Source organism: Hyposmocoma kahamanoa, unplaced genomic scaffold (genome assembly GCF_003589595.1).
Source record: "Hyposmocoma kahamanoa isolate Upper Pololo Valley unplaced genomic scaffold, ASM358959v1 81, whole genome shotgun sequence".
Classification (NCBI taxonomy): domain Eukaryota; kingdom Metazoa; phylum Arthropoda; class Insecta; order Lepidoptera; family Cosmopterigidae; genus Hyposmocoma; species Hyposmocoma kahamanoa.
The window spans coordinates 10,440,039-10,460,205 of record NW_020654080.1 but is presented as its reverse complement, the minus strand read 5'-3'; the positions used below and the strand labels follow the sequence as shown (position 1 = coordinate 10,460,205).

General features: G+C 37.1%; 1 protein-coding gene across 1 annotated transcript in view; it reads right to left on the bottom strand.

The window, feature by feature from the left end:
* Positions 1–20,167, bottom strand: part of LOC113234181 (glycogen-binding subunit 76A) — an 89,473-nt gene that overhangs the window by 68,924 nt on the left and 382 nt on the right. The gene's annotated exons all lie outside the window — the stretch shown is intronic.

Sequence of the window (20,167 nt, the reverse complement as noted above, 5' to 3'; positions counted from 1 at the left end):
CCGCTCTCTGTGTGTTTCACGCTTAAATTTAATATAATGGTGTTGTGGTTCACTGGTCAATCATTACCTAATTAAGCACAACATTACGGTTTATTTTGATAAAATTTACAAACAAGGAGAACCCATAAAGATAATAGAAGTAGAACTCCTTGTAAAAAAGCTCGTCCAGGGAAGTACTACCACCTTACCTATTTCTGCCGCCAATGAGTAATGAGAGCATTATTGCGTTCCGGTTTTTAAGGGTAAGGGTGCTGGTGAAATTACAGGCACATGAGACTTGTTAACTTATGTCTCAGGGTGACAGGCGCAGTGGCAGGGTCCCTCAAGTCTTTGCGATTTAAGACTCTGAGTGGCGCTGTAACTGCTATGAACAGGCGTGTCGCTTAACAACAGGCAACTTGTAGGTCCCGTCCTTGGGTATCATATAAAAAATTCAGAAGCAACTATCCTTGACTTGTTGACTCGAGAACATTGGATACTTCAAATGGATCCAGAACTGTAATGATCTTTTGCTGTTATACCAAGTCGATATATGAATGTAAATGTATATAAATGTGAGACCATGCATCGTAATACAATGACTCTGAACAATGCTGTAACTCATAAAATATATAGTAATTGTGAAAGTACGTACTACTTTTCTCGAAGGCATACATTGCTTGTTAGGACATTAAATAATTGTGTTATGTCGAGTTCTTAGGTTTTCGTGTATATTTGTTTTTTCAAAGGGTTTGTTTGAAAAAACAAATATACGCGATTTATATCCGGAAACATAGTTTCATTTCCTAAGTGTGTTATGGTTGAGGAAATCTTATGTGTATTTAACCGCACACGGTGTCCCTAACGATTTTGTTTTTTTTTTTATAATTTTTTATGAAATGGTAGGTGAAAATACCGCTGCGTGTTAGAGACACCGTGTAGCTCTATCTCGTGGTCGACGTATTCCCACGGTGAAGCTTAGAGGAACCCACGGGTCGGCCGATGGAGCTAGGCGGAGGAGGCTAGGAGGCTAGGAGGCTAGGCTAGGAGGAGAGCGTACCGCGCGGTCTCGTCATAGTCCAGGGCGAGCGGGTCCGCGCGGTCGCACGCGGGGGAAGAGACGTGTCGGTGTGGTGTCGTTGCCGCTTATCCAGTCCTTCATGACCCTGATGGGGCTGCACCGCTTAGGGTGCAGATGCAGGGGCGGTGGGGACGTGTCGGTGTGTCGTTGCCGCTTGTCCTGTCCTCCGCGGCCGAATTTAGGTGATTTTCCCGTGCGGTGGGCGCTCCAAAGAACTGGCTTCGGAGAAACCACGCAGATGCGCGGAGGGTGTTGCGGCGGAGCCTACCAACAGATTCGCTGCGGGGGCTGGGGGAGCATCCACTGAACTTCACAGTTGAGGGGATGTTGTCCTAGCCCCTATGGCCCCTGGGTAGCGGACTCGGGAGAGTTAGTTGCCCAGTATGGAGGCGCCCGAGATGAAAGGCTCGCCTGTAGGGCTAGCATGACAGGGCGCGACTTGCGCGACTCACGGGATCTCTATGCGAGAATAGCAGTATCTCGCGCTTTATGTCACTCTCGCGCTAGTCGCACCCTGTCGTGCTAGCCCTACTGGTGTTCGGCGAGCCTTACATTTGGAGTCGGGAGACCGTTGTGTCTCCCTTCTCGGGAGGGCCTGCGCTGGGTGCGGCCAGCCGCTGGTGGAGATGTGGACCTCCACCTGCAGCGGAGGGAAGGATACACCCGGAATTTTGGTGCGGTCGGGCTTCAGGTTTCAGCCCAGTCCCACATAATCCCCCGGCTTTGCCCCCGCAGGGTCGGGGTAGCAGATTCCCTCGAGTAATAAAAAACGACGTTACAGTAGAAGACGCGTGACGGGTTAATAAAAATCGATTTATTATGATAAAAAAAGTATTACAGAGATAAATGTAGAATAAACCGAATGCAAATAATCTCAATATTGCCAATCAAACCGATAATTTGAAGGTCACCATCATTACACCAGTTGCGCCCTCCTAGACACTAAAGCAGTATAAACCGAGCATTAATGGTATAAGTATGTCAAATGAGCTGATAAATGTGTAGTTGTTTAAACTCCAATCAACGCTGCATAGTGAGCAAGACACGAACACGACTCCCTGCGTTTATCACTGAGAGGTTAACGATTTTCGCATGGAAAAGTACAGTTACGATTACAACAAGTACGGCAAATAAAACAATGTCACATTATCTATAAATAGTAGGTCGTGGTGTAGGACCGCGCGGGGGCGAGTGCGGGGTCGGGGATATTCTGGCTCATGATTTTGTTTTACTCGTTACATCCCAATTTCTAAATATAAACATTGTATAGTTTAATGTTTTCGGCCACAAAGTTGAGATAAAATGACTCGCCTAAAGTGAATTCAGGATTTTTATACAAAAAGCCTTCTCTATCTCTCATCGTACATCAAAAGATTTAGTAGCAGTAGAGCTCCTTGTGAAAGAGTTCGTCCAGGGATGCACTGCCACCTATTTCTGCCGCCAAGCAGTAATGTCAGCATTACTGAGGGTGCTGGTGAAATCACAGGCACATGGTACTTGTCAACTTATGTCTCATGGTGACGGGCGCATTGGCAATGCCCCTCAGTTCTTTGCGATTTAAAGTTCTTAGTGGCACTGGAACTGTTATGGACAGGCGTATAGCTTACCATTAGGCGCACGATTTGTTCGTCCCGTCACAAAATAATAATAATAAAAGATATAATTACAAGGACGAATTATACTATTAATAGACGAAGCATACTAAATAAAAATACTAGTTAAGAACATTCTAACCCTTAAAACTTCTTAGTTATGCACATTGTTTTTCGCAAATTTTTATACAAAATTTTTATAAAAATTTATATACGTCACAAAAAATTACATTTACACAGAATAAATACTTACCTACGTAAAAAACACTGGCATCTCGTCAGGAAGTTTTAGGTTGTAGAAACGTTGCCTGTAGCGCTTGGAATATCGGTATTTTCAGGAATCGGTACCACCGGAAGTACCGGTACTTGAGAGACTTCCGACTATAATTATCGGTATCAATCATCCGGTATTATATAGGTTTTGGTAACAACTGTCTATCGACATATATTATATTCTATCGTAAATGTATATTTCTTTCTTCTGTTTTATATTCTATTAATTGAAAGCAATTAAATAATCAACATGATTTACTGCCGCAGCCGAATATTGCAAACGGCAACGTCGCGGGAACCGCTATTGCGTACCGTTGCGTACGGTAAATATCGCTATTTCATTGGTACCGGTATTTAAGTATCGTAATGGAAAATACCAATATAGTGCATGTATTTTTTATATCGGTACCAAAGCCTGCCTGGTAGTGCCTGACTTTAAAAAATATATGTATAGTCTTTAGTTCAACGGAAATACAATATCTTTACATTCAACAATTTCACTTCCTAGGGAATAATTAAATCTAATAATGTTTTACAACCTATTGTAAAAACGGAAAGTATCTAACACGTGTACAGTTACTTACATCATTATGTAATAAATAGAAATGCTGGACGTGGCCGCAACCAACTATTTACTACGTACAATATTACTATATGCTGATGGAGAGTTATCTTTCTCCATCATCTGACTTGAGGAGAGCTGTATTTAGTTGTGTATAAGGATAGAAGTATATACATGGGTAGAAACAGTATATAACAACATAAGTAGTGTATTATGTAGGTTTATTATTGGAATTCTCTCATTCGTTAGCAATAGTTCATAATATGAACGTTGTGTTATAATATTGTCTCATGTATATCGTTTATAGTCTGACGACCTCCGTGGTCCAATGGTTTGTACTGTCAACGCTGGATAAGAAAGTCCCGGGTGAGATACCCGGTAGGAGTAATTGGGAATAACAAACGTCTAAATCAATTCTGGCATAATATAATAAAACAATTATGGTAACTCCGTACAAACATAGCAGCGCGACTTGTATATGTGCACGCCAGCAGAGCGCCGTGTCCGGAATAAGGACTCACACATTCGCTCAAAAATGAAAAGCGTGTGAGACGACCAGCGCCATGCAACGTGAGTGCATCGTGAGATTATGAGAATGTGTACGTCCGTACACGGCAAGCGGCGGGCGCGCACACATACAAAGCGCGCTGCTACGTTTGTGTGGAGTTACCATACTTGTCTTATTTATACTATAGGTCTGGTCTGAGTCTTCTGGGTAGATCCCCGGAGTGAATTTCGTTGCTCTGCTACTCACAGTGCAGAAAATTCCTTAGTTTGAGACCAGATTATTGGTAGTTAGAATTAGTAGTTATTTGAAAGTATAATTGAAAAAAAAAAAAATACCGAAAACTATCAAGTTTTCGGTATTTTTTTTTTTGAACTTGTTAGGAACAACTGCAAAATTGCAATGAATTATTATTATTAATAGTATTGAACGCCCATTATTCATCATACAGCCATTTTGACTTCCAAATTTTTGCTACCAAGATATGGAGCAATATAACAAATTCTACTTAATGTTGTCATATAATACACAACTCAGACTAAATATGCCAAAAACAGTAACAATATTTTATCAACTGTAAATAAAGACGAGATATACATAGGTACAAGCTTCAACACATAGATACTGTAACAATTTTGCGCAGACATAATTATGTGTCAGAGACGCCTTTACCTTACCTACTTATTTATTAGATTAAAAATTAAATCACTAAGCAAATATGAAATGAATAAACTGTTACTTTTAATATGCAGCACATTAGATGTTGTAGTTTACGTATTACTATAGACGTTATGTGTATTATCTATATATTACAGGAATAAATTATATGAAATATGAATACGTTGCTTTTTTAATTGTTCGTTTATATCGAGAGTTAATTTGTGTTGAAAAATAAACGGGATAAATATGGCCGAAACTCTAAAAAAATATATAAATTGTTTTAAAAATTAACAGCCAATGTCGCAACAAATTGTCGGTTCCTATTTTACTGGGTTTGGGAAACTAAAAAAATATTAAGATAACTTAGGAAATGAAACTATTTTTCCGGATTTAAATCGCGTATATTGGTTTTTTCAAACAAACCAACGTTTCGGGCCCTTTACAGGTCCCATGGTCACGGTTTACTGAGGTGGTACCACCCTATTTTTTCACTATAGTTACAATAGTTATTATTTAATACCTTATTTTTAATTTTACAAAGAAAACATTCCAATTTACGCTACATTAAGTTTTACATATTATTTTATTGAATGAATTTTTATTAAGTTCAATTTATTATTAATTATTAATAGAAAGTAGAATAAACTAAAACATATTTTTACGATTACGAGAAGCTAAAATCAAATTTCTGCTCATTCTAAAAAGTCAATATATTCAGTTAATCAAGTCACGTCGTATGTTTATTTTCAAGCCAAGTCTGTATTTGCGCTATGTAAAGTATGAGAGCAGTGATCCCCGGAATTATGCACTAGACCTTGTCTATTTTTAAATCACACGTCGATTAATTAAAAAAAATAATATTTGTATTGTTGGCAATTAATCTATTTGTTCGGATCTGATGATTTCGAAAAAGCTGTATTTTAAAAATTTTCTGTATTGAATAACAATCGATTAGAAAAGAGCTCCTTGTGGAAGAGTTCGTCCAGTGAAGTTCAGAAACCGCACCTATTTCTGCCACCAAGCAATAATGTAAGCATTACCGCGTTCCGATTTCCAAGGGTAAAGAGTGCTGGTGAAATTATTAGGGGACTTGTCAACTTATATCTCAGGGTGACGGGTTGCAACAGCAGTGCCCCTTAGATCATTGTGGTTTAAAGCTCTGAGTGACACTGCAACTGCTAAGGTAAGGTGTGCCACTTACCACCAGGCGCACGAGTTGTTCGTCCCGTCATTTGGTATCATGAAAAAAAACTAAAATCGCTAATATTTGTTTTTTTTTAAGCAACAAATGTTTCGGATTCTATGCAGGTCCCATGGTCACAGCTCACAGTCAGTTAATTTACATACATATGTTTGGTTTACATTGTAGATTAAAGCCATAAGTTGTAGTATTGCCTAAAGTACCATTGAATGTAAACTGTTTTGTGCCTCTAATTAAGGCTAGGCATTTCAACACGAGCTTTTCGGAAACATTTCGGGAGGTGAGGCGTGGGGGGGTCGGTAGCGTAATCAGCGCGCTGTATTTACAGCTATATTATTCATTTGAATACGAATAAAATAGGAACAGGCGGAAAAATGTTGACACAGATCCGATGTCGACAGGCGTCCGCTGGCGACTGACAGGGCAGCGAGTGTGGCGCGACGTGTCGTTAAACCGGTGGGCAATTTGCAAATTTTTAGATAAATGTGAATTTGAAAACTAATAGGGCTTCAATTGAAAACCAAAATTTAGCAAGTTTTCTACAGCACTTAAAGAGAAAATGTCTCCATATAAAAATTATCTTTATTTTATTTTTAAATTATTCGTTTTAGACTTATATATATATGTTATAATATATATGTTAGCCTGTTTTCAGGATTTTATATGATGGAATAAAGTTCATCCTATCGTTTAAGATATTAGCACATTCTTTAGGCAATATCCTTAAGTGTATCGTATATTTTTTGTAAAAAGTTATTTAATGGTAAATACCTAGAGCATTTGATCTAACAAAACAGTTTTTCCCGCTTCTCCTCCGGTGACCAAAAAAAAAAACAAAATAAAAATTTGTGTGCACGAGCAACAGCTGTCAGTGCAAGAAAATGCATTTACCAAAACATGATCATAAGGAGGATTAATAATTAATTATTGAAAACATTATGTCGTATCTATGAATTAATTAGAACAGTGCATTATATATGTATGATGAACTCACTTTTTAAACACGAGAGAATACTTTGCTTAGTTATTACCAGATATTATCGTTTAAAGAACGCGGATGTTAAATCGTAATTCCCACACGTTATGGCAAATTAAATAATTTGACGCAAATAGTAATGTTAAATTGAACATTCAGAGACACAGATATATTACTAACTCAAAAGTAAGTAAATCGAAAACTAGTATTTATTTTTATTATTAGTGTTTTAGGTAATAAAAATTGTAATGGTATAAGAATTCTAGCGATCGAGCGTTTCTAAAATCGCCCGCTTATTCTGACAAACAGCTTTAATGACATTAGGGACAAATATCAGGAGTGCGAGAGAAAATTCATATCACGTATGAAAATTTACATTATGTCAAATAGTTTTCGTAGTTATGTATTATCGCTATTTGTTATCAGCCATTTTGCTATCAGATAATCTGAACGGCCATTACGGTGATCGAATTCACAAAGTAAACAAGCGCACGATTTTATAATACACACGTAAAACTTAAGCCGGAAATATACTTTTATTATCACAAAAAATCGTATGATGCGACGGCAGATTATTTTTGATATTTGACTGTTAAAAAGGTCAAAAGGTTCATTTGTAAAATAGGAATCGTTACCTGTAAACATTTGCTAATACTAATATATATACTAATAATAATGTTGGCGGCAGAGGCTCACAAAGTCTGGTTTTTAGTCTTCTGCGCCTGTAAATGCGCTGGCTCAATCTACCCTTCCGACTGAAACCTTCTTTTTGTATCTTCTTTTAATAATAATAATAATAATGTGTCAGACAACCACACTAATTGCCGGGTCCGAAACAAGAGAATTTCCTGTACTATGAGCACAGCCGCGCAAGCCCCTCTACACCCAGTACACCCAGATCTGTAAAGCTTATTTCCAAATTGGTCCTACCGGGAATCGAAGCCGAGACCTCCTCATCCAGCGCTCATAGCGCAAACGGATTCTGGAAGTGTTTTTTAAATTAAACTTTACCTTGTTGGCATATTGTTGAAAGTTCAATTAACTTTTATTGCCAGTTTTTTTTTTTTTTTAATTTATTTCCAATCAACTACTTAGGTATATTACAATCACAATTTTACAACATTTAAAAACCGACATATTGTTTATTTATTTTTTTACTTTTCCGGTTTTAATTGTCTATAGTAACTTTTGTTGTTGGTATTGCATTTTAGTTTGAAGTTTATTATGTTGCATATTAGTTTTTAACCGACTTCAAAAAAGGAGGAGGTTCTCAATTCGACTGTATGTTCTTTTTTGGTTTTTTTTTTTTTTGTATGTATGTTACGCGATAACTCCGGTATTTGTGAACCGATTTTCATGATTCTTTTTTTGTTGGAAAGAGGGTACTTCCATAGTGGTCCCATTTCATTTTGAAGGAAATCATCCACCTCAAAGGGTGGCTGTTCACGCATGAATATTCATTTTTATAAATAGCGCCTAACTTTAATTTAGGAGCAATTACTTTTAGCAATCATTTAGTTGATTTTGCTATTTCTCCAATTCAAGGCGTTTTTCTCTCGATATACTTTGAGTAGTGTCGTAGTGAGAACCTATTTTTATTATCTCCAGTATCAAGTCCTGTATAGTGGCGAACTAGGGGATATTTCAATGAAACTTAGCAGATAGACGTAATTCCACGTACTTTTGAGGTCGGTTTCTTTTGTACTCTGTACTGAGATTATAAGATCATGTGTTGTGTGTCTCGGCCCTTACATAAATTATTCTTATTATTATTCTTATTCTTATTCAAACCGTTGGGCTTCCGAGATCATCAATGTTTATTGATGGGATAGACAGTATGGCCCATTGACTTACAATTATATGGACGTCGGGTCCGCGCTAAAAAGTGTCCGAACTTATAGGGCGTTAAAATCGTATACAGAGCGTCATTCACGTTTTAGTCTTCGTTTGTTCGACTGACAGCGCAGCAAGCAAAATTAGACAGTACTGCGATGACATTACAATTTAAATTCAACGTTTTAGCTTTTTCATATTCCTTTACATGTCACTACGTTTAAATAGGTTGACTTGGGACATTTTTTCGTGGTTTTTGTATCAGACCCGTCGTCTATTTATTTGTAAGTCAATGGTATGGCCTAATTAAGATCCTGTCCCGTGTTCCCGCTAATGTGCAGGTAGTAAGTGACATGAGCTCTGCAGAAAACACCGTTCACATAGCGGGGCACAGAATCAAATACAATATTTTTTTCTTATATCAAATGACGGGACGAACAAGTCGTGCGCCTGATGGTAAGCTACATGCCTATCCATTACAGTTGCAGGCCACTCAGAGCTTTAAATCTCAAAGATCTGAGGGGCACTGGCACTGCACCCGTCACCCTGAAACATAAGTCAACCAGTCCCATGTGCCTGTAATTTCATCATCAATATCCATCGACACCAAACTATTATGTAATCTGGGCTTTACAGAGCGATTTCGAAGTACTTTCTGTGTAGTTTTTGTGTGTTGCTTCTTCATAGAGAAGTATTAACAACGTACTGACGAAATTCAAGTATCTACATTGAACATTTTATATTGAATTAATTTAAGCACTACAGCACAAAGAAAAATAGTGACGTTTTTGTGTGCGGCACTATTTATGTACTGTCCATGAACAGGTTAATAGGAATTGTCGAAAATTTTGCTAAAAGTACTACCGCTGTTCATTACGACGTGCTTATTTATATGTTTAAATGTGGATCCGCAGATTTATTTTTTTAATCTTTCTTTATTTAGGAACTTTTGTACAAAGTATATGCCAGTTCCATTGTATGCTAAGCTTACATGTCTGAGCGGGCGGCGCTCTGGAGAGCCGATTCAACAAAGTAACCACTACTCCACACAACTCACAATAAGGGGAATTGTTTTTTTTTTCATTAAGAAAGCAAAATAGTTTAATGGAACGTATCCGGTTCTCATCCTCAGTGCGATGACAACTATTTTTCTGCCATAGTTGCACTCTGCAAACCAAGGTAAACGAAGAGGCTGATACTGAATTGTGTGATACCAGACACCTTTTTCCCTTGATCTAATATCAAAATACTCATTCCACATTTGAGCACATTTCAACCTATATTTCGGGAGAAATTCTGAGTAGCACGATTGTATATTCAGTACTTGCCCTTCTGTTATTACACGCTTAGAGATCCGCAGATGCACCTTGTGCATTTTTACGCTTAATATTGGATATAAACCTCATAATTGCCAGGAATTAAAACGTTATTGCTACGTGAATTTGAACTACATAACACAAAGATAAGACAAAACTTGATCTTGGCGGCGGTGGTACGGCTATGAGTAGAGCAATAAATATGAGCGATTGTTATGAAGTTGGTGCCGGTCTGGAATCGAACCCATGCGGTCAACCGCACTGTAACATACGCAACAAAACTTGATACTGGACTGCCATTGTGTCGTTTCTCTTGTTGAATTGCGACAAATAATGTCCCCTGTGTAATCTTCGGCCAGTGTAGCGGACGAAGGTGGCTTTTGGCCTTTGTGGTGGTGGTCTTATTAAAACTGGTAGTCAACTGAAAAACGTGTATGGGTTCGTATATGAACTTTTACAACTAGGATCTACATTAACCTTCTAATACCAAGCAAACTACAATGGGAAAAGCGTTAAACACTCAATGTACATTAAAATGCACTAAAGTACCGACGTGGCCATTTTGACGTTTGTCCGCTCATCAAGTTTCGTATTAATCCATAACTACGTTTAAGGAGCTAATTGATGTACATATTTGATCAATGGTGACGTGCATTAAAATTTATGGATGTATAAATTTACGACACAACTTGGCATTTGTTTTTTTGCATCGAATTGACGATGTATTAAGTACCTAAACATTTTTATTTTCGTTTTATTGCAACCTTTTTAATCAGCTACCCCTTGAATTAGTTACAAATTTAAAAACTTATATACTCGCATTTAATTATATTTTTTTCGATAATAAATTGAGATTTGACCTCACTATTGGAATCTGTCAAAACGGCCATGATAGCGTGCCAGTGCTATAAATATAATTAATAATTATTTTTATATATTTATATTATTCGGCCACGGAGGCAATTATTATATAGTATAATTATTAATTATACTATATAATAATTGCCTCCGTAGCCGAACGGTTACCATGCTGGTCTGCCACGCAGAGGTTCCAGGTTCGATTCACGGCCCGGAAGAAACATTTGTACGGCCTCATTGACCTGTACGGCCTACATTTATTTCTCTCGTGAGTTTGGGTGTAATTTGTGGTTGTTTATGTGTATGTCTATGGCACGCGGGACACAGGGTTTTCCTAGTGCGGGGCTATGAATGCGTGCGTTATAAAAAAAAGAAAAAAATACACAGGCCCAAGCCCTCACTTTTGTATGAAACCATTTCTAGATAGCCTATGGTCATATATTTGTATACCTCTAGCGTTTACATGACCATAGGAATAAATGTTAAATGATTTCTGGGTCTGAATCACTTCACATATTATGTATATTTTAATGTATAAGGATAAGAGGTTATGGCATTGATTTAAATTGAAAATGTAATATTAATTTTTATAAAATTTAATTTTTGTTACAACTTTTTTTAAGGATCAAAATTACCAAATTTCAGGGTCTAGTATACGAGAACCACTCACCATCATAATAGCCTTTAACGTCGTAGTAATGCGTACATGTTATGAATATGAAAATAATATTCGCCATATTCTGCCAGTATTTCTGTTCACAGAATGCGTAGATACCTTCTGGTATTTAGACTCTTATACGCCTTTAACAATACCTGAAGTAAGATATGAGGTAATTCTTACCGTAACTCATCGAAAAGTGACACATTTCGTGTAGTGTGTTGTATTTTTCGAGATCTGTGAGGTGTAATTTTGGGGCCAAATATTTACTACCACTGTCTTTCAAATCACCTTCTTGCAGGATCTTGCGATCGAGTGCAAATTGACTAACAATCTATTGGTTCAATGATCACTGATGGTCGGTGTTTGCTTGTGAAGAAATACGTGCTATTAGAGAAACAAACAGACAATTCGCTCATGTGTACCAAAATAGCCAAAAGACGTTAAATAGGCGTCTAATGGACGTTTTGGTTTCAAGGAAAGATATAAATTCGTAGATTGCGGAGTTATTGATTCTAGCTCAGTAAATGACTGGGATTTCATGAGTATAGTGTTTTTGAAATAATTACAGTAAAGCAATTTATTAAGAAATTATTATGAATCTCAAATTAATGCTGGCAATATGGACACCAGACGGACACATTTCATATTTGAAGCATTTTGAAATAAAAAAAATTGTCAAAATTCATTGTTATGTCATAATTCCGTGGTCATAATCATGATACCAAATATAGCAATTTAATAAAACTTCAGATGATCATATATAATAGGCCCTAAATTATTTTTATATGCACGTAAAAACTTATTGCCTTAACTTTCAAACCTATTAGGTTGTGTTTCCAGTGGAAGAGTAAGTCATAATTATAGGCTTCAATACAAACGAACGATCGTGGCTATTTACAGGTTCCATGGTCCAAGGCTGACTGAGATGGTGCAGTCATCAAAGTAAAATCAACTCAAGTCCTAAAAATGAATAGTGCATAGGTAGATATCGTTGGAAAAAAAATAATTTTATTTCATTTCCGAGTCATAATTAACTGTGTTGCTACACGATCCCGCAATCATCCCTGTATACATCTCTGTAGTTAGCATGAAATATATTGTAAGACATTCGTAGTTATTTACTAAATGATTCAGGTTTCTTACTAGGGTATGACATTGTATTCTTCTCCCGATATTAATATCTTTCAAAACCCAGTCAACCCGTGACCGTGGTATGTGAAACCTGTAAGTAGTGATACACATATGTGATTAATGGATATTATGTAATCATAACATGTGATACAATAATGAGTATGTTTTCAAGTTAGGGGTAGGGGATTATTATGGTAGGGGATTACTTTAACAAGTTAATGTGTGTGTGTGTTTGTGTGTAGGTATGTGTTTGAAATATAGTAAATAATTAACGACCATGTTGATACTTTTCCCCACGCCGATTTCACGCTGGACAAATTCATTGGCACCGGCAGCAGTAGAATTCCTTGTAAATGAGTTCGTCCAGGGAAGGACTGTCACCGTATCTATTTCTGTCGCCAAACAGTAATGCTTACATTACTGCTTTCCCGTTTTGAAGGATAAGGGTGCTGGTGAAATTGTAAAGGCACATGGAACTTGTCAACTTTTGTCTCAAAGTGACGGGCACAGTGGCACTGCCCCTCAGATCTTTGCGATTCGAAGCCCAGAGTGACAATGCAACTGTTGTGGGTAGACGTGTAGCTTAACACCAGACGCACGACAAATTCGTCCCGTCGCGTCGCTTGGTATCGTAAAAATCGGCAGCTTGAAAAAACCGACGGTGGCGCCTGTGGCGCGGCAGTTGGTCTGTTTATTGTAGGTACTAAGTGATACACTATAAGTAACTCTTGTCTCGTCTTCTCTCTGTTCCTCTCTACGGGCCAGCAGCAAGCGGTACATCAACTCTACTGCCCTCAATTGCAAACAAATTACATAGAATATTTGCAACTACCGAGCAGTTCAAAGAAAGTTTATATATACAGTACCAAGAGTTGTGAAATCTCTAAACAAGCAATGTCTTCGCAAATATTTATAAAGTGTATAAGATAAACACAAGACTGAATAAATACGGGACCATTGTGTCCCACCGCTCTCTCGGGCAAATTACTTATCTCAAGTGGACGCAATTGTTTACTTTACACACTGCGTTTGTGTCGGTCGCGACCTTACACAATCAATGCAATTGTTCGCGGGGACCACTGTCCACCTATGTATAAATCTAACAAGGACTTTAACCTATGATGACGACAAAAGTATATTTAGTAAATATAACGTAACAGTTCGGGAGTTTGTTAACCACGCCGAAAGGTCATCTGCCTTTCTTTGAATTAGTGTAGTGCCGAAATACAGCTCCTACTTTCAATCCCGAATTCATTCACTTTCTCCATTTACAGTGTTTTCTTTAGATATCTTTGTAAGTGGGTGCCTAGTCTAAAAAGGATGTACCTACTTATAGCGAGGGTCCATTAATTCGTTCATAACAAGCTTAACAAAGGTTTGTCACTCACAATCAGTCCTATACTTATAATAAACAAATAATTATTTATTATTGTACCGAGACGTTACAATAGTGAAGTTGCGTGCAATCGGGAAAAGATAATAAACAACATTAAGAACTTCACTGTAAATCTTAGTATTGCAAAAAGAACAGGTATTCACATGAAAAAGTTGAAATTCAAAGACCTATCCAAAGTAAAATATTAAATTTATTGAATATCACGAGTTTTACTCTCACGATATACAATTTTTTTAAACAAAAATTATTTCGAGAAGTCCAGCCGGATCGTAGGAATTTTTCTAAGTTTTCATTCTTTGTATTAATTTTTTTTTAATTTTTGCTTTTCCGCACAACAAGCCAAGCAAACAATTGTCATTGAAGTAATTTTGGGTTGCAACCTTAGACTATTCCATTCTCTTAAGGTTGAAACAAATTTTTATTTATCTTTTCCTATCAAATCCATTTCCATATGCGATACCAAACTTCCTGTTCACATCAGCTGATAATGTAATCCGTTTTGCCGACAGAGTAAAAGCATTCAAGGCATTATTGCCGATTTATCGATGAATTAAAAATGTAAGATAATAGGTGTCTGCCTTGTGTTTTTATTCATATTTTTTCCTTAGTATTGATTCTTCCTGTATTTTATTATTTTAAAATTGTAAACACCGAATAGATCATATTGCCACATGGATTGCGTTAGTTGTGGCGGCATTAAAATCTTTCCTCGCGCAGATGTTTTAGTACAAGGGCCACAGCAACTAGTGCTGCATGGACTGTGTTGGATTACCTGCCACAGGCACATTGGATTAGACTGAACTTTCTCCTCAGAAAGTGCATACGTCTATCATGAGACCAGGTGGAGGGTTTTTTCTCCTTCCATTGTGCACATCTAGTGACAGCCGAAAAGTCGTCAATTGTCTTTGTTGTGCACTGAAAAGTGTTGCGGTTTTTTAAGCAAGCCCGGGGGATTTAGTAACCCTATAAAACGACACGAATGGTTGTGTGATATCTGCTAGAGGAAATAGAACCGTGACAGGCATTTCATTGATAAACCTAGTAATTATAAACATCGTATAGTTGAACTTACGTCAACAAATAGTCAACTATTATGTCGACAAAATTTTATCTTTAAGAACTTTTTCTTAGTTATCAGGTATAGGCTTCATATCAGTACCTACAGACGAACGCTCCCAATTTCCTTTGGCGCACTTGATAAGCTGAGTTTTTGATTTTTTAAATAATATCAAGTAACGGGACGAGAAAGTCATGCGCCTGATGGTAAACTACACGCCTGTCCATAACAGTTGCAGTGCCACTCGCAAAGATCTGATGGGCACTGCAACCGCGCTCGTCACCCTGAGTACGAGTAGGTATCTAGGGTTCTTTCATGGATAGATATTACACGTTGGAGGCCGCTTTGGGGTCGTGGAAGAATGGAAGAAGCTTTGAGACGTTGAGCAGAGTAAGGCTTAAGAATTTATTTCTCTGTATTTCCAAAGATAGGCAGTGACTGTGATAGTGCATTTACACAGGGTCGTCTGCCATCTTCAGCAGACTACTTCGTCTTGTCCTAACTACGGCGACTCCCGCCTGTTCTGCGCATCAATTCGCTCGGAGCGTAGGGTTGTCACATTGTCAGTTGTACTAACTAGTTGTAAACATAATTAAAAAAATTAAGGTGTTCACTACAGTATTCTCGTGCTACATTGAAATAACCTTCGTTAAGAATCGATGCTACCTCAGCTCGAAATATAATTTTTACCATATCGGTTCAATTGCGCAGGTCGAACGACAAAGTCATTGGATAAATTTTTTAACATACGAAATAAAAGCTATTTGAAAAATGTATATCGTATACTATACGTGTTCTATTTAGCTCAGTTGATATAAAAATAATTGGTACTAATAATAATTGGTAATAATAGGTACCTACGTAAAAAAATTTCGAGGTAAGTCTGTGTTTTGTCTCTATCATCAAAATTTTTAGGAATCGTATTTTCACACCGGATACTAATCAGTGTATAACCTCCATTTTACTATATATTAAAGCCATTTGAAAGACTCTTAAATACAGTACTTAATTATTGATATTTTTATACCAGCCACGCGGATTGATATCTGGATTATAGATGTACGATTATGGAGTTGAAATGAAATGATAACCAATTCTGAAATTGATTTACTCTCATAAACACAACAACTATTTTATGTAATTCTTGAACATCGCAAAACAAGCCACGCGGAGGGTGTGCACACAAACAAGCAGCGCTGCTACGTTTGTACGGAGTTACCGTACTTATCTTACTATGGAGTCGTCTGCCGCTCTTCGGCAAGCGTTTACGGCATAATGAGGTGATACAGTTGACTCGTCTTTAGTACCAAGTCGACTGCCGCTTTCACCGAAATCGCGTCAAACCGTGACAAATTTAGTGCGCCAATCGATAAAGTCCTTGATTTTGCAAAACTCAAATGGTTAATTTGGTGACTTCTTCACATTATGTGATTATTCAATTTCTAGTGTCTATGGTACCTACCTATATAGACTAGATTTTGTAAGAATAGCACTGTTCTATGTTATTTACTTTTTATTCAATTATTGGGTTGATTTCTTAGGTTTTCGCGATAGTTAAATGTAGGAAATGAAGCTCTTATTTCGGATCTAAATCGTGTATATTTCATAATAGGACCGAAATATTTTTTATGCAAATGCATGCAAAAAGTTACGGCCTTAACTTTTAAATCTATTACGTTGAGCACCTAGGATATTATTGGGATAGTAAGTCATAATTATAGACTTCCTTAATTATAGGTTTTCCCTATAGTCATGACCTTAGAACCTGTAAAGGGCCCGAAACGGTTGTTTGTTTGAAAAGACCCTACGCGATTTAGATCCGAAAAAATAGTTTCATTTCAAATAATTATACACCCAAACTCACGAGATAAATAAATGTAGGCCATATAAATATATCTCCCGGCCCGGAAATCGAACCCGGGACCTCTGCGTGGCAGACCAGTATGGTAACCGTTCGGCCACCGAGGCAGTTAATTATTTATGAATAGTGTGATTACCTCGTCAAATACAACAGTTTTATTTTAATTAAACAAGTTTCGTTAAATGAATAAATAATATATTATATTTTAGTGACATTTTCTGATATACGTTCGGATGACGACCCAATCAGTAAACAGTCGTCACATTGACAATCTGTCTCGGAATATTCCATTTTATTAAAATATATCTAAAGTAAATACCACTGGAATGCCAATCAAACTGTTCTAAATATATAATAAACACATTTTGTAATAGTTATAATAAATAACCTATGGTTAATTAAAGGTTAACGTATAATCTAACTAAGTCACATCTAATCAAATATTGTCAACAGTTATATTTCAATACGTAAATAATATATTATAACTGATCAATAACTATTTATAATTCTTTGTAATATAAAAACCACGCGTATGGATAACAAGTATTAAGATACTTGTTTTATTCTATTTTTATATTTTTAATAAAATACTTATTATAAACATAGTTTACACACATAGTAGCATAGAATACCTAAGAAAGAGTTCGTTCAGGGAAATGCTACATACCTAAGGAACAAAAAAAAACTTGTGAAGCAAAGGAATAATCGGATAGAGGGTAATAACAAAGTGAGGCTGTGGATCGACGATCTATAATTTTCCGGCGTTGGCGAAAGTATTGGAAAAAGGAATTTATAAAGTTAATAAAGTACTTTAGCGGAAAGTATATATGTTTATCATGTTTTTACTCTGTAATAAAATTAATAAAAAACTAAATATCTACTCTCTGTCTTATCGGGAGTGTAAGTTCAACTGCCTCCTTGGGCGAATGGTTACCATTATTGTCTGTTACGTGGAGCACCCGGGTTCTCCAGTACAACATTCCTTTTCTGAGAGTGAATAAATATCTTATTATTGCATATTTGTAACGTGTATGCGGTGAATGTGACATGTTCAATCAGATATCAAAGCATACACAACAGTTCATCACATGACATAGTTGGCAAAAGGTGAAGCTCTTTCTGCCAAGGTAGCCACTTCCTAATTTTACAGCAGTACAGTCCGCCATATGCTCCGCAGACGTGTCAGTATCACCGCGGATGCGGTGCACCGACAGCGCGGCGCACTAATGCAACTACGAGCTTTTTAATCGCAACAATTTTAGTATACGCTATTGGAGTTGTTCCTGCCCCTCCGTTGGCGCAGGAGCCCTGGCGCAAGCTAGGGCGGCCGGGCGGCATCGTGGTGAATGTGCACCGACTCCACGGCGCCGACTCTACCGGCGGCGGGAGGTAAACCCGGGGGGGTTTTAGTGGGGTAGGCTCTCCAGTCTGGACTGAGAGTCCCCACATAACCCCTGAGTCTCCCTGGGCTCAGGGGTATCTATAACGATTTTCCCCCGTAAAAAAAAGGTGATCCAATTTGAAAGTTAGTATATGAGCAGGTATTCGGGCAAATTAGATACCTAATATACGATAACTACGATACGCTAATCAAAACAATGTGGAGTGACCTATTTAAAAGATATAGGAAGCGAGCGAGGCTGTCTCGTGCGTGATAAATGAAGATCTACAAGTAGCTATCTATGTTATTTTAATCTTAACTAGCTAGTAATACGTTGCATGCGTAGAGTTTTAACAAACTGTATATCGTCGTGGATAGTGGAATTACGCGTAACTAGCACTTGATTATGAGTCCCCATTTCGGTAATTTAGTCGCCAAACCAAATCCGCGTAAATGTCGCGGCAACCAAACTAGCGTGATTTACTGGAATCTATTGTTATCAGTCCGTAGACAACATAAATTAATGCTTACTATGCAAAAATGGAAGTCGTAGCCATTGAAATAACAAAGTAATAACGTTAAATCCCTCTCCTGTGAAATTTGGTTTGGTGCAGATACGCGCATTTTGCCAATACTACATACGCGGATTTGTACTGTCCCCGACGATTCCTTAACCATCATTATTAATTATTATTGTTGCATGGTTCAGGTTCAGTTAGATCGAAGGAATTTTTCTTTGTGTTCGATCTTTGTATTAATAATTATGACAAAGTATACTGAGTAATTTCACAAAAAATAAATTAATATAAAGTAAAAAAATAATGATATTCAATAAAATCAATATTGCATAAATCAGTCAACCTCAAGATAACGTGGGTTGTACGTTTTACTACAAGATTAGGATATCTCTAACGAGAATTAATACTTTCGACTCAACTTAATTGCGAAATAATAAAAAAAATTGTTTGGCTTACGTAGAACTGACAAATTTCCTTTATTTGCAAATATTTTTATCTATTTATATTTTTTTGGTGAGATATTCATACTGCCAAACAGACAGTTTAAAAGCAGTGGAGTTCATTGTAAGAGTACGTTCAGGTTAGATAGGTATACACTTTATTACTCACACACAAGAACAGAAACAATACATAGACTTAAATCTATTGTTGGCAAAGGCGGCCGCGTTGGTAAGGGTGGTGGTAAAATTACAGGCACATGGCCTTGTCACCTTATGTCCCAGGGTGACGGACGCATTGGCAGTACCTACTCCTCAGAGTCTTTGCGATTTAAAGCTCTGAGTGGCACTGCAACTATTATGGACAGGCGTGTCGCTTGACGCCAGGCGCACTTGTTCGTCCCGTCACTTGGTATTATAAAAAAAAGACAGTCGGTCCGAAAGCGGTAATGGCTGAGTACTTATACACTGAAAAAAAAATTATCAAGTTAACCGTCCAAGATTCTTGAAAGTATGAATCACAATGTGATTAAATGAATCTTTATCTATTTAAAAAATTGTGTCTGAAATCATTAAAACCGTTGCTGTAATAATTGTAGTTGGTAGCAATGATTAGGCTCCGATAGAAACAACATATTATCATTATAAACAAATCTTATTTATATATATATATATATATATATATATATATATATTTCAATCACGTTTTTTTTTTCAGTATAGATATTTGGCAATTACTGTTGCCGGTCATGGGACATAATATAGGTAGCGCATGTCACCTTGCCAAATGCACGTGTTCTCCTTGCCCTTTAATCTGGAATATAGCACTGTTCTAATTAATCACAGATCATTATTTCTGTGATTAAACAACTGGAAACATTGATTCTTA